Genomic DNA, 10,732 nt, shown 5'->3' on the forward strand with positions numbered 1-10,732 from the left:
AATGAGCTATCAAATCAGTGTAACAGCAAGAACTAAACCTAATATCAGTTTCCTTGGATTTATAATAATGTTCATTTTTTCATTTTCTACCACTGCAATAAATAACCAAGGTTGCAAGGTTGCCTTCACTTAAGGAATTATGACATGCAGCACGTCTGTGACCCAGCAGAGGTGCAGTGTGGTATCATCTGTGCGATCTCTCTTTATGGATCTTGGTCTCTGAAAGGTTATTGATCTGCCTTCCCTCCATTTATCAGTAGATGAGGCTGAAAAATTGTTTTTCATACAATAAGCCTCTTTGTTGTTCCTCAGGGGCCACCGTAGACAAACACAATCGGAGTAGTAGTAGTCAGGGAAGGGAAATAACTGAAGCTGGCAAAAGAATTCAGCATTTGTGGATTGTAATTCAACACTGCGTTATAAAGGTATGTAGAATCTATTTGTGTATCAGACAGTTAGCTAAAATGCATTAGTTGGATAACTGAGACTGCACAACACAACAGATGGCACAAAATACACACTGCTCTTGCCCTCTATTTTACACAAAAAGTCATACAGCAAAAGTACTCAAAGGTTGTATTACTTATTGATGCACCTGCAGCTTCAGTAATAAATCAGATTGTGTTAGTCACTCTTTCCATCTCATTGAGCAGTCTTGTGGAGTGTGCTGTACCCGAGTGACCTTCAGGCAAGCATGTGCACATCAGAGGGCAAAATGGACAGACACAGCCTCTGAAGGCCTGTCAAGATTAACTACCAAGAAACTTAAGAAAAAGCAACATATAATTTATAATAGAAACAAAACGGACACACTAAGGGAGAGAGGTCAATATGATTGTAGACATTTGGGCTACATTTTTACATCACTATTTGATAGCTGAGACTGATAGAAGGTCACTAAGAACAGGGGATCAGAGATTAAATATTGTTCTAAATAAATATTTTCTCCTGGGAAGTGGTCTGTTGTTATTTCAGATTATTTTGAATAGTATCTAAATACTGACACTGTTTTGGAGTCAAGCATATGACTTTGCTTACTCTGAGCTTCTGATGCCCTCTATAGGATGAAATTGTCTCTGAAAAATGATAAACCTCTTGTGATGACTTGCAGTATTCACACAGATGCTTTAGTTATTTAGCTTTAACCTTTAATTACTGGCTAAGAGCTAAAGGAAAAAGATTATCTCCGATATCAGTAGATATAGGTGTGTGTGTTTATGTCTTAAATGATTTTAGCAAATGGCTGCAATATAACAAAGAGTGAAAAATTGAAGGGGGTCTGAATACTTTCCGTACCCACTGTATATATATATATATTTGATATATACTTTTTAAATGTACATAAATTACATATATTTTAAATGTCTCAATTGTCTCTAGTGAGCCAAAATTAATAAAATAAATTAAGAATAAGAATAAAATCTAAAATACATTTATATGAATTAGAAAATTCATATAAAAATCCACAGAATAAATAATTTCTTAAAAATTGTCAAAAAATTGTCAAAAAAATCTTCTTAAAAACACAATTTCTTGGATTATGATAGTTTTAACATATTATACGGTTCATGTGACGTCACAGTGCTATATCGCCACCATATTTGTGTTAGAGTCACAGCTGCACGACCTGTTTCAGTCAATGATCACAGCAGCCACAACTACCAGAAGAAGACCCTAACTCCTGGAAGGTTCCCAACAAGGTTACAATATGCTCGGGATATGTTGTGCTGTTAGCTGTATAACAGTCGTCAGAGAAACCCCGAACTACAATTTTATTTGATCCCAAAGGAGTTAGATCGGTGGAATAAATGGTTGGCTTCAATCAGAAGGGACCACTGGCAGCTAACGTTAGGGTTGCCAACATCAGAAAAGGAATGTAAGGGAAAATAAGGGACAATTGTGATTCTTTATAGGAGAATAAGGGACAGAATAAAGGACACTAAAATATTTGTACTGCACCACATAATATATGTAAGTATATGTAAAAGGTGTATAAAAGGTTCTCAAAAATAATCACATTTGTTTTGCTTAACCTATTTATGTAGAATTATTCTAAAAATCATTTTAATGTCATACAAAAAAAAATTAGTCAGTAAAGCATTTAAAAAAAATTTGAACTAAAATGTTATTGCAGCCATATAGCCAATGAATGAAAATGCATATTTTTAATTAAAGAGAACTTTTGCTGCTTCAATTTGTGCTTCATTAATGAGATCCAAGTTTAAAGGGGTCCTATTATGCTCTTTTACAAAGTCTTGATTTTGTTTTGGGGGTGTACTAGAACAGGCTTGGTGGTTCGAAAAAGCATTATTTTTCACATAATTTACATTATTACAATACCTTTCTCCCCAGCCTGGCACAAACGGCTTGATTAGTTCCGGGTTTGATGAAGGCCCGCCTTCCGAAAAACAAAATGTGTTGTGATTGGTTAGCTGTCCCAGTACGTTGTGATTGGCGAACAGCTTAGACAGTGTTTCAGTACTGCCACACCCCTTGCCAAAGCAGTAAGTTCCGTCTGCTCCGGTATAGTTGAATTAGTTCACTTCCAGAACAAAAATTTACAGATAATTTACTCTCCCCCTTGTCATCCAAGATGTTCATGTCTTTCTTTCTGCAGTCATAAAGAAATTATGTTTTTTGAGGAAAACATTTCAGGATTTCTCTCCATATAATGGACTTCTATGGTGCCCGTGAGTTTGAACTTCCAAAATGCCATTTAAATGCAGCTTCAAAGGGCTCTAAATGATCCCAGCCGAGGAAGAAGGGTTTTATCTAGCAAAACGATCAGTTATTTTCTAAAGAAATTTACAATTTATACACGTTTTAACCTCAAATGCTCGTCTTGTCTAGCACTGCGATGCGCATGTGTACTCTGTGCACTCCAGTTCATGACAGTTAGGGAATGTCGAAAAACTCTCCAACTCGAAAAATCTCCTCCAACTTCAAAATCGTCCTACATCGCTGTTTTACCTTTTTTTGTAAAAAAAGGGCGTTTGATCATCTTTGCATGTTCACTTTGTAAACACTGGGTCGGTACACTGGGCGATGTAGGACGATTTTGAAGTTGGAGGAGAAAATGAGATGGGAAGCGTTTGAGGTTAAAATGTGCATAAATTGTAAATTTCTTCAGAAAATAACAGATCGTTTCTCTAGATAAGACCCTTCTTCCTCGATTTAGAGGAAGAGCCCTTTGAAGCTGCATTTAAACTGCATTTTGGAAGTTCAAACTCAGGGGCACCATAGAAGTCCACTCTATGAAGAAAATTGCTCAAATGTTTTCCTCAAAAAACGTAATTTCTTTATAACTGAAGAAAGAAAGACATGAACATCTTGGATGACATGGGGATGAGTAAATTATCTGTAAATTTTTGTTCTGGAAGTGAACTAATTCAACTATACCGGAGCAGACGGAACTTACTGCTTTGGCAAGGGGTGTGGCAGTACTGAAACACTGTCTAAGCTGTTCGCCAATCACAACGCACTGGGACAGCTAACCAATCACAACACATTTCGTTCGACATTCCCTAACTGTCATGAACCGGAATACACAGAGTTCACGCAGAGCTAGACAAGACGAGCGTTTGAGGTTAAAATGTGCATAAATTGTAAATTTCTTCAGAAAATAACAGATCGTTTCTCTAGATAAGACCCTTCTTCCTCGATTTAGAGGAAGAGCCCTTTGAAGCTGCATTTAAACTGCATTTTGGAAGTTCAAACTCAGGGGCACCATAGAAGTCCACTCTATGAAGAAAATTGCTCAAATGTTTTCCTCAAAAAACGTAATTTCTTTATAACTGAAGAAAGAAAGACATGAACATCTTGGATGACATGGGGATGAGTAAATTATCTGTAAAAATTTTTTTTCCGGAAGTGAACTAATCCTGTAAGGATGGCGTCAATATTGCCATATCAATTTGAGATGGATTCAGACCCCGAGAATATTGAACAAGAGGATCGCGCAGAATCTTTGCATGCACGGATATTGCAAGACATATTAGAGTGGTAACATTATTGTTGTCGGTTTTTTTATTTTTGGCTAAATCACGTTTTAGATACGATGTCAACAACCGCTTAAAAATAGCTGCATTTATTATGTACAGATAAGTGCAACGGTAATATGTATTATGTTTATTGATGCTACAGCAGCTCTTCTTCGTTTTCTCTGATGCGCTAACTCTGCAGCAGCACTTCTTCGTTGTCGTCTTGTCTGATGCACTCAACCAAGCGTTCTAACCACGACCTTGCCCCTCCCCACCCCCCCAACCATTTGAATTTCCGTAGGCGGGATTTATTTTAATGATATTCTAATAGCCGCTTTGTGACATCACAAACCCCGGAAAAACAATGCTGTAGTCCAAACAAGCCGTTCGTTGTAGTTCTTGAAAAAAGTAAAAAAAATAAATAAATATCTCCCTTTGCAGTGGACTTAGAGATTTGTAACTTTGTAGATCTTTTTAAAGCCCTTTTTATGCCCATATTACAGTACATGCACACTACACACTGACTAAAATTCAGAAAGTGAAAAAGCATAATAGGACCCCTTTAAGAATACAGCGGAAGTAAAAGACGTCTTCCCTCAGGTAGATTGCATGTTTTCTTGGCTTGCTGGATGTTTGGGTCATGATCAATAATCACATTGTTTGCATTCGCTCAAACTAATTTGCCAAAATCAAAACATGGACGGTAAAGGCAAGTCCCGCACTGTGAAGTGGGAGCGTCCAGGTAGAGGATTCTTCAAGGTCTTAAAGCCTTCCTCGAACGGCTACGCTCGCAAATAAAACAATGCTTTGTCCAAAAAGAATGATTAATTATCAATTGTGCTAATGTTAGCTAAATTAACATTAAATTCAGATTGTGTAGTAAGCTAGCTAACGTTATCTTGTTACACTAATTAACTCAAAAGAGCTCTGAGCTGATGTCAGTTTTATATTTACAAGTAATCAGCATCTTACATTATTATGGGCTAACTGTTACACCTTCTGTACCCATAGGGTCCTAAAAATACAATCAAGTTCAAAGCTCAGTGTGGAAAATGGTAGTAAAAGGTCATTTATTATTTTAATATATTATCATTTATTAAATCTCATTTAGATGTGCTGTGTTCGTTGTCATATCGGACACAAAAATGGCGGCGAGCATAGCGGAAGTGACGTCTTCGGTACCCATGAATAATATATATTGTTTTGATTGATTTATTTTCTACAGATTTAGACTGAAAGTTTAAGTATAAATCTATAAGCTCTAAACAAATGTATTCATTTACGAAGTAACAGTAACTAAACAATGAAGGCAATGCAGTTTTAACAAAAAAAAAAAGTTGAAATGTTAACAATTATAAACAAAATTTGGGACATAAAAGTAGCGGTAATAAAAAAAATTAAATGTAAATTTGTCTTCTTCCAAATTCGTTCAATGCACTGCTTTGGACAAAACCATATCAAGACAGAATTGGGAAACATAAGCATTTTCCATAACAAGCATTCAATCTGACTTAATTTCACCTTAAAACTACAAGCACTGGCAAACCATTTACAGACTATTTGATTTTTATCTTCTGGCTTTTTGCACGATATTATAGGTGGATGGTGAGAGAGATAGACTGCATTTCCTCTCTTTTCACCAGCAGAGAGCTGTCACACCTAAAACGAGAGCTTCCTCACGCACATGAGGTGCAGGTTCTGCAGCATCAGTGCTTGTGTGAGATTGGATTGGCTGGCCTGGTGTCAGCCTATCACTGGACTAACACTTAATGTGTGTGAGCTCCTGTATAGAGGCTTGCTGAGTAAGGAATACTAAAGTCACTATAATGTAGAGCATGTCATGCCTGAGTCTCAGCATGCTCACTGCAGGCGCTATATTTAGCTCATCTGAGACCCCTGCACTGAAAGAGAAGGATGTGATCCACAAAGAATGGTTTTCTCATTGCTAAAGAGACATTAAAAAAACACATCAGATATGAACTCATAAATGATGTATATATCTAAATTATTTCAAGATGTCAACCACCATCATATCATCCATTACTCAACAGAATGGATAATGATCAGTGTGGATAATCCTGATATGTTTTACAGGAAGATGCATTAAGTCCAGAGTACCTTCTCAAATTAGAACAATATCGTGATCATCGTATTTTCTTTTAAATGGATTGATTTCCACTAAACAAAATCAGTTTATGGCCGTCTGAGCTGATACAGAGTCCTTGAGTGAAAAAGGCAGAACACATAGTAGCATCAAATCACAGATTCTAAAATTGAGGTTTATTTCAACATCAAAATGTGATGCTTTTCCCAAAATAAGTTTGATATTAAAATTTACATTAAAAGGTTAAAAAAACAAAAAAAGTCATTATCACACCACTTGTCTGTTTTAGCACACACAAACCTCTAATGAGCATCTAAGAATAACTCATTTTTATCTCATCCACCAAAGAAATTCTTAAACGAAGTCTTATCTTACCTGACAGTCAAAGTCTTGGAAGTTTTGAGAGTTCTGTAGGAGAAAGAGATGACATTTAATTATTCTACACTCATTAACTTACATAAAAATGTCTAACAATATTAAATTTTCATATCATCATATCATCAATTATTCTCTGACCAGCTTCTGCTGCCCTTTATATTGAAGCCACTAGGTGGAGTAAGAGGTCAGTGAGTCTCTCCAGTTCAATCATTTAAAGCAGGGGTCTCCAAACTCGGTCCTGGAGGGCCGTGGCCTGCAGAGTTTAGCTCTAACCCCAATTAAACACACCTGAACCAGTTAATTAAGGTCTTATTAGGCATGCTAGAAACTTCCAGGCAGGTGTGTTGAGGCTAGTTGGAGCTAAACTCTGCAGGACACTGGCCCTCCAGGACCGAGTTTGGACACCCCTGATTTAAAGCAATGGTTCACTGAAAAATGTAAATTCTGTCATAATTTACTTGTTGTCATGTAATTTTTTTAGTGGAAAGCAGAAAATGAAGACTTGGAGTTTGTGCATAAGGTGCATGGACAATTTTTATAACACTTTTATGGTGCATTTTTGGTGTTTTATGGAGCTTGACAGCCGGTCATTACAAACTGCTGCTGTGTGGCAAGAACTGCATAACTCTTTTTTTTATTTCAAGAAAAAAATTAATAAATAAACAGCGGGTTTGAAACAACATATACATGATAAAGTCCAACATTATTTTTAATAAATTACCCACCTGCAATTGTAATGAAATTATAATTTTGTAGTAATATTGTGTTTTTGTCATTTTTAGTAGTTTCATTTATATATATGTCTGTTAAACTGAATTAAAGCAAGAAATGTTGCCTGGGCAACTAGCTGAAATTTGTTTTATTTTATTTAAGTTAAAGTGTTTAAGGAAATGTTTTTTTATGGTTTAAGTTTTAATTTCAGTTTTGTCTTTAAATTGTTTAAATATTATCTCAAAATATTATAAAATTAGAAATGACAAATACTTTCTATTAAGCTGACACTATCTTTTTCTATCCAACATTTGTTTTCTGTTAGATGTATAAACCAGAGGGAAACCATAAAATAAAATATAAAATAAAATAAACATTTCCAACCAGTATTTCAAAAGAAACAGCAATTTGTTTCATTCATTTCATTCATTAATTCCAAGGGAGATGAAACCACCCATAAAAAGTTTGTCCCTCGACTTAATTATAGTAAATCATACTGGCGGCCTTACTCAACGCTAATGGGTGTATGACATTTACATTTCTATTTTTAGAGTTTCTGAAATGGATGTTGTGTGGCAAAGAAGGATGGCAAGATTTAAACTGATAAACCCTTCGGATGCCGTGATGCAAATTCCTGCCATCAGGGGCTGCAGGAAGAATAATAATTATGGAGAAGACAGAAATATATTTTATTGTGCAGAATTGTTTTGCACCTCAACCCCACCCGTCCATTCTTTTTCTATTCCTGTCCTTTCTATTTTGTTCTTCCACTTTTTCTCTCTATCTTACAACCATTTCACTATTATTCCACCCCATCCACCTCTTTTCCATCTCCATTTGTTTTCTCTTGCTACAGTAACACCCACATGAAATATTCAGTTTGATGAAGTGAAGGTAGACACGGGTTAGAGAGGAACTTTGCTTCAGATAGAGGAAAACAGAGACCTTGAACATGAGGAGACGTTTGTGAGAGTGTTTTCACGTGGCATAGATGTGTATCACGAGTCGTGAGACTTGACGTGTGCATGAGCATCACTATGGTTTACGCTGTGTAACTAGTGATGAGCTCTGCCGTGTCTATAGGCTTTTTATTGTGTTAGATCTTGCTCCTCATACATTTATGTGCATATACATCAACAATGGCTCAAGGTCTGGCTGCAGGACACTGGCCCTCCAGGACCGAGTTTGGACACCCCTGATTTAAAGCAATGGTTCACTGAAAAATGTAAATTCTGTCATAATTTACTTGTTGTCATGTAATTTTTTTAGTGGAAAGCAGAAAATGAAGACTTGGAGTTTGTGCATAAGGTGCATGGACAATTTTTATAACACTTTTATGGTGCATTTTTGGTGTTTTATGGAGCTTGACAGCCGGTCATTACAAACTGCTGCTGTGTGGCAAGAACTGCATAACTCTTTTTTTTATTTCAAGAAAAAAATTAATAAATAAACAGCGGGTTTGAAACAACATATACATGATAAAGTCCAACATTATTTTTAATAAATTACCCACCTGCAATTGTAATGAAATTATAATTTTGTAGTAATATTGTGTTTTTGTCATTTTTAGTAGTTTCATTTATATATATGTCTGTTAAACTGAATTAAAGCAAGAAATGTTGCCTGGGCAACTAGCTGAAATTTGTTTTATTTTATTTAAGTTAAAGTGTTTAAGGAAATGTTTTTTTATGGTTTAAGTTTTAATTTCAGTTTTGTCTTTAAATTGTTTAAATATTATCTCAAAATATTATAAAATTAGAAATGACAAATACTTTCTATTAAGCTGACACTATCTTTTTCTATCCAACATTTGTTTTCTGTTAGATGTATAAACCAGAGGGAAACCATAAAATAAAATATAAAATAAAATAAACATTTCCAACCAGTATTTCAAAAGAAACAGCAATTTGTTTCATTCATTTCATTCATTAATTCCAAGGGAGATGAAACCACCCATAAAAAGTTTGTCCCTCGACTTAATTATAGTAAATCATACTGGCGGCCTTACTCAACGCTAATGGGTGTATGACATTTACATTTCTATTTTTAGAGTTTCTGAAATGGATGTTGTGTGGCAAAGAAGGATGGCAAGATTTAAACTGATAAACCCTTCGGATGCCGTGATGCAAATTCCTGCCATCAGGGGCTGCAGGAAGAATAATAATTATGGAGAAGACAGAAATATATTTTATTGTGCAGAATTGTTTTGCACCTCAACCCCACCCGTCCATTCTTTTTCTATTCCTGTCCTTTCTATTTTGTTCTTCCACTTTTTCTCTCTATCTTACAACCATTTCACTATTATTCCACCCCATCCACCTCTTTTCCATCTCCATTTGTTTTCTCTTGCTACAGTAACACCCACATGAAATATTCAGTTTGATGAAGTGAAGGTAGACACGGGTTAGAGAGGAACTTTGCTTCAGATAGAGGAAAACAGAGACCTTGAACATGAGGAGACGTTTGTGAGAGTGTTTTCACGTGGCATAGATGTGTATCACGAGTCGTGAGACTTGACGTGTGCATGAGCATCACTATGGTTTACGCTGTGTAACTAGTGATGAGCTCTGCCGTGTCTATAGGCTTTTTATTGTGTTAGATCTTGCTCCTCATACATTTATGTGCATATACATCAACAATGGCTCAAGGTCTGGCTGCAAATTCTGCTGATTTAAACTAAATATCTAGCTGACTTATAAGACATATTTAAGAATTATAACAATTGATTTGATAAAAATTGAAGATTGGATTGGAAATTGCAAAAAAAAAAAAAAAAAACTGCAATAGAGTTACATTATAGCTGATTTCCAGCTATTATTATTATTTTGGTCAGCTTATTAAATATATCAATAATTTGTATCCATAATTTAATTTTATATTGGCATTTATTCATGTATTTACTTGGATCAGTACTTTAAATAATACATATTTTTTATTATTTATATCACCAAATCTCAATTTCCATAATCTATTATTCTAAAATGTATATAAAACACACACACACACACACACACACACACACACACACAAAACAACAACAACAACTAGTTGTGTGTGTGTGTGTGTGTGTGTGTGTGTGTGTGTGTCTGCATACCAGTCGGGTGTTTCTGATAGGTTTATCTCACCTTGTAGGTCAGCAGAGGCCTGATCTCAGTCAGCTGAACGTCTTGTAGCTCATCCATCTCTGTGTCTGTCTGCACTACAAACAAAAATAAAAAATACACACGTCATGATCAACACTATTTATTATTGTAAATAAAAATCGATGTGTACACTGTTTTAATTGAATACAATCTAGTCTAATAAAGTCTAACATTCCCAGACACTGCGTCACTTTTGCAGTAGACCTCACCAAGTCAATACATAGGCCTTCTATTGAATTTCTGCTAATAAAACACGTTTTAACGTTCTAATAATTTCCTCACTTGTAATCAAGTGAGTGTAGTCACACTTTTATTTTTAATTAACCTGGAAGACCTGAGATTGGGTATCAGACCACAACAGCCTTTAGTCACACACACACACACACACACACACACACACATAAAACAAAAAAAAA

The 10,732-nt window shown here is 35.4% G+C and overlaps 1 long non-coding RNA gene and 1 pseudogene across 1 annotated transcript in view; one reads left to right on the plus strand and one right to left on the minus strand.

The window, feature by feature from the left end:
• LOC107685693 (protein NDRG3-like) overlaps window positions 1–10,732 on the minus strand; it is a 43,777-nt pseudogene that overhangs the window by 13,898 nt on the left and 19,147 nt on the right.
• LOC107685695 (uncharacterized) overlaps window positions 2,759–10,732 on the plus strand; it is a 9,270-nt gene continuing 1,296 nt past the window's right edge. Inside the window, exon 1 of the long non-coding RNA XR_001633978.1 lies at window positions 2,759–2,820. This is a non-coding gene — a long non-coding RNA (uncharacterized LOC107685695). The remainder of the gene's footprint in view (window positions 2,821–10,732) is intronic.

This window comes from Sinocyclocheilus anshuiensis, unplaced genomic scaffold (assembly GCF_001515605.1).
Source record: "Sinocyclocheilus anshuiensis isolate Anshui unplaced genomic scaffold, SAMN03320099.WGS_v1.1 scaffold257, whole genome shotgun sequence".
Taxonomy (NCBI): domain Eukaryota; kingdom Metazoa; phylum Chordata; class Actinopteri; order Cypriniformes; family Cyprinidae; genus Sinocyclocheilus; species Sinocyclocheilus anshuiensis.